General features: G+C 58.7%; 1 pseudogene; it reads left to right on the top strand.

Moving 5' to 3' along the window:
* LOC124770339 overlaps window positions 1-5,000 on the top strand; it is a 7,691-nt pseudogene that overhangs the window by 723 nt on the left and 1,968 nt on the right.

The following is a 5,000-nucleotide window of genomic DNA, read 5'->3' as shown; positions in this document are numbered from 1 at the left end:
CTGGCTGCCCGGCGGTATATCTGGAGGAGTCGATTCGCCCCTTTGGGCGCTCGGGCTCCCGGCAAGCGCGCGCGGTTCTTCCCGGATGACGGACCTACCTGGCCCGGCCCCGGACCCGCGCCGCTGTTGGCTCGGGATGCTCTCGGGCGGAATAATCGCTCCCGTCAGCGGCGCTTCAGCTTTGGACAATTTCACGACCCGTCTTGAAACACGGACCAAGGAGTCTAACATGTGCGCGAGTCATTGGGCTGTACGAAACCTAAAGGCGTAATGAAAGTGAAGGTCTCGCCTTGCGCGGGCCGAGGGAGGATGGGGCTTCCCCGCCCTTCACGGGGCGGCGGCCTCCGCACTCCCGGGGCGTCTCGTCCTCATTGCGAGGTGAGGCGCACCTAGAGCGTACACGTTGGGACCCGAAAGATGGTGAACTATGCCTGGCCAGGACGAAGTCAGGGGAAACCCTGATGGAGGTCCGTAGCGATTCTGACGTGCAAATCGATCGTCGGAGCTGGGTATAGGGGCGAAAGACTAATCGAACCATCTAGTAGCTGGTTCCCTCCGAAGTTTCCCTCAGGATAGCTGGTGCTCGTACGAGTCTCATCCGGTAAAGCGAATGATTAGAGGCCTTGGGGCCGAAACGACCTCAACCTATTCTCAAACTTTAAATGGGTGAGATCTCCGGCTTGCTTGATATGCTGAAGCCGCGAGCAAACGACTCGGATCGGAGTGCCAAGTGGGCCACTTTTGGTAAGCAGAACTGGCGCTGTGGGATGAACCAAACGCCGAGTTAAGGCGCCCGAATCGACGCTCATGGGAAACCATGAAAGGCGTTGGTTGCTTAAGACAGCAGGACGGTGGCCATGGAAGTCGGAATCCGCTAAGGAGTGTGTAACAACTCACCTGCCGAAGCAACTAGCCCTGAAAATGGATGGCGCTGAAGCGTCGTGCCTATACTCGGCCGTCAGTCTGGCAGTCATGGCCGGTCCTTGCGGCCGGCCGCGAAGCCCTGACGAGTAGGAGGGTCGCGGCGGTGGGCGCAGAAGGGTCTGGGCGTGAGCCTGCCTGGAGCCGCCGTCGGTGCAGATCTTGGTGGTAGTAGCAAATACTCCAGCGAGGCCCTGGAGGGCTGACGCGGAGAAGGGTTTCGTGTGAACAGCCGTTGCACACGAGTCAGTCGATCCTAAGCCCTAGGAGAAATCCGATGTTGATGGGGGCCGTCATAGCATGATGCGCTTTGTGCTGGCCCCCGTTGGGCGAAAGGGAATCCGGTTCCTATTCCGGAACCCGGCAGCGGAACCGATACAAGTCGGGCCCCTCTTTTAGAGATGCTCGTCGGGGTAACCCAAAAGGACCCGGAGACGCCGTCGGGAGATCGGGGAAGAGTTTTCTTTTCTGCATGAGCGTTCGAGTTCCCTGGAATCCTCTAGCAGGGAGATAGGGTTTGGAACGCGAAGAGCACCGCAGTTGCGGCGGTGTCCCGATCTTCCCCTCGGACCTTGAAAATCCGGGAGAGGGCCACGTGGAGGTGTCGCGCCGGTTCGTACCCATATCCGCAGCAGGTCTCCAAGGTGAAGAGCCTCTAGTCGATAGAATAATGTAGGTAAGGGAAGTCGGCAAATTGGATCCGTAACTTCGGGATAAGGATTGGCTCTGAGGATCGGGGCGTGTCGGGCTTGGTCGGGAAGTGGGTCAGCGCTAACGTGCCGGGCCTGGGCGAGGTGAGTGCCGTAGGGGTGCCGGTAAGTGCGGGCGTTTAGCGCGGGCGTGGTCTGCTCTCGCCGTTGGTCGGCCTCGTGCTGGCCGGCGGTGCAGGATGCGCGCGCCTGCGCGGCGTTCGCGCCCCGGTGCTTCAACCTGCGTGCAGGATCCGAGCTCGGTCCCGTGCCTTGGCCTCCCACGGATCTTCCTTGCTGCGAGGCCGCGTCCGCCTTAGCGTGCTCCTCCGGGGGCGCGCGGGTGCGCGGATTCTCTTCGGCCGCCATTCAACGATCAACTCAGAACTGGCACGGACTGGGGGAATCCGACTGTCTAATTAAAACAAAGCATTGCGATGGCCCTAGCGGGTGTTGACGCAATGTGATTTCTGCCCAGTGCTCTGAATGTCAACGTGAAGAAATTCAAGCAAGCGCGGGTAAACGGCGGGAGTAACTATGACTTAGCATCCTCGCGATGTCGGGTGGATGATGGTTCGATTAGCCTCTCTGTGGGAAATCCGAGCTCTGGCCTTCAAGTGGCGGGGGTCGTAAGGGGTGCTAAGAAAGGTGTAATTCTTTTTGAAGCTCTCCGACCGACAGAGCAGGGTGTCGTTCGAGGCTTGGGGGTTACCTCCCCCCCTGCCTTTTGTCTCCAGCTGGTGCAAGTAGTAGAAGAAATCAAGGTACCAGGCCTCCCACTGGAGTGCCTGTGCCAGCTGACGAGCTTTCCAGCCAGCCAACCAGCGCGGGTCGAGCGCCGCTCCCCGCTGTCTGCCCTGAATGTCTGCGGTCCTTTTCAACAAAGACCGGGCTCGGCGTTCATCGCCGTCGTGCCCACCCTGATGCCGCCAACGCGGAAGTGCAAACGGAAAGGAAGAAGGCCAGGTGGTCGCAAGAAGAGTTGCTCCGTCTTGCGCATGCTGAGGCGACTTTGTCCCTCCAAGGCTGCCGGTTCTTTAACCAAGAGCTGGCCAAAGCCTTCCCAGAGCGCACACTTGAATCTATCAAGTGTCAACGCAGGGTGCAGGCCTATAAGAACATGGTGGCCAACTTTGCTGCTGAGCTCTCAAAGAGAGACCAAGACCATCAGGCCTCTGTAGACGGATCTGCTGTGGGTTCCCCCCCACCACAGTCTTCTTCTCTGGGGGAAGTCGCCGATCGGGCTATCTGGTCCCTGTTAGCTGAGTTGCCCTCCTCGGGCCCGCGTTTCCGCTCACTTGATGCAGTTGTGGCCTTGGGCCCCACTGCTAGCCGGAGTACCATCCAAGCCATGCTTGTTCCCGCTCTTGAAGAACTAGGTAGCAGGGAACCACTTGTTTGTCATGCTCCTGGTAAGGAATTTCAACAGCCGCCGGAGCGGAAGCGGGCGAGAAGGAGGTGGGAGTATGCTGTAGTGCAGCGTGCTTTTAAGAAGAACCCAGCACGCTGCATAAATGGTCTTCTCGATGGCACACTTCTCCATCAGCCACCCACCATCCCGGGGCTGATTGAGTTTTGGAGGGATCTCTTTACTCCCCCTCGTGTTAGGTCTCGGCCTCCACGTGGGGAGGGTCTCTCAGGTAAGTTGTTGCCATTTTGTAAGTCTGTGCCCTTCGAAGTTCTATGGGCGCCCATTACTGCAGACGAGGTAGCTGCAGCTCTTCCCCCTCGCAACTCTGCAGCAGGCCCTGATCGCCTTACACCATCCCAGTTACGTCGCCTTCCTCGTGAGGCTCTTCTTAAATTCCTCAACCTCCTACTCCTCTCACGTTCCCTCCCATCCCGTCTCCTACAAGCTCGTACCACCTTGCTGCCCAAGAAGACCGCCGTAGCATCCCCCGCTGACTTCCGACCTATCACGGTGTGTTCGGTGCTGACCAGGGTCTTTCACAAGGTCCTGGTTGGCCGCCTTATGCGCCACTGTGCCTTGGACGGTCGTCAGCGGGCTTTCATCCCACAGGATGGGATGCTCCATAACACCTTTCTGCTGGATCTGGCGATGACCCAGGCACGGAGCACTGCCAGCTCGCTGTATGTAGCATCGCTGGATGTGTCAAAGGCCTTCGACTCGCTGTCCCATGGTGCCCTAGGTCCTGTGCTGAGGGCCCATGGTCTGCCGGTCGAGTTCATTGACTACATCCTGGGGTGCTATGAGGCGGGCTCGGCGGTTATCTGTGGTGCTGGGAAGTCGTCAGATCTAGTGCGGCCTTCGAGGGGTGTGCGGCAAGGTGATCCCTTATCCCCCATCCTTTTCAACATGTCTATAGACATTCTCCTCTCCCGTCTTCCTGAGCATGTTGGTGCCCGTATTCTCGGCCGAAGAATAAATGCTGCTGCGTTTGCGGATGACCTTCTTCTCTTCGCTGAGACGAAGGATGGATTGCAGGAGCTAATCACCATCGCTGCAACGGCCCTAGGTGACCTCGGTCTTGAGATCAACCCAAAGAAGTGCTTCTCTCTCGCCCTGGTTGCATCAGGGCGGGAGAAGAAGATAAAGGTTGATGAGTCTGTTGTCTTTCGGGCAGGTAACAACAACATTCCGGCCCTAGCGATGGGAGATTCCTTTAAATACTTAGGCCTGCAGTTCACCACATGCGGGCGCAGCATTTTCCATCCTCGGCGCGAGGTCGAGAAACAGTTGAACACCATTAGCAGGGCACCCCTTAAGCCTCAGCAAAGACTCTTTTCCCTTTCCTCAGTTATCCTGCCGGGCATTTTTCATGGCCTGGCCCTGGGAAGGACACGTCTAGGGGCCCTCTCGTCCCTAGATGTTTGCGTCCGCAAAGCCATTAGATCCTGGCTCCACCTGCCGGCGGACACCCCTGTTGGGTACTTTCATGCCCCTGTCTCTCACGGGGGCCTGGGGGTCCCGGCAGCCCGCTGGCTGGGTCCTCTTCTCCGGAGGAGGCGCCTTGCTAAGATGGAGAGACTCGGTACGGCAGCTGACGATACCTCCCAGGATTCCCTTAGACGTGAAATCCAACAGTTGGATAACGCCTTACGATGGAATGGCGACGTTATCAAGTCCAGCTACCAGCTGGGTCGGTGCTGGGCCGAGCGCCTGCACTCATCAGTCGACGGCGCTGCTCTGCGGAAGTCTGCCCAAACACCAGGGCAGCACTACTGGGTGTCTAACACTCGGCAGTTTGTCGCAGGCCGGGACTATATCTCCTGCCTTCGTGCTCGGATTAATGCCCTGCCCACTCAGGCACGGCTCCTACGAGGGCGGGAGGGTGACACAAGGTGCCGGGGAGGCTGCAACGCCACAGAGACTGCCAACCACGTCATCCAGCAGTGTTGGAGGAGCGACGGGGCCCGCATTGCCAGACA

The sequence above is a fragment of the Schistocerca piceifrons genome, unplaced genomic scaffold, assembly GCF_021461385.2.
Source record: "Schistocerca piceifrons isolate TAMUIC-IGC-003096 unplaced genomic scaffold, iqSchPice1.1 HiC_scaffold_790, whole genome shotgun sequence".
Classification (NCBI taxonomy): Eukaryota; Metazoa; Arthropoda; class Insecta; order Orthoptera; family Acrididae; genus Schistocerca; species Schistocerca piceifrons.
Note: the sequence above shows the minus strand (reverse complement) of the source record. Positions and strands in the feature narration are given on the sequence as shown.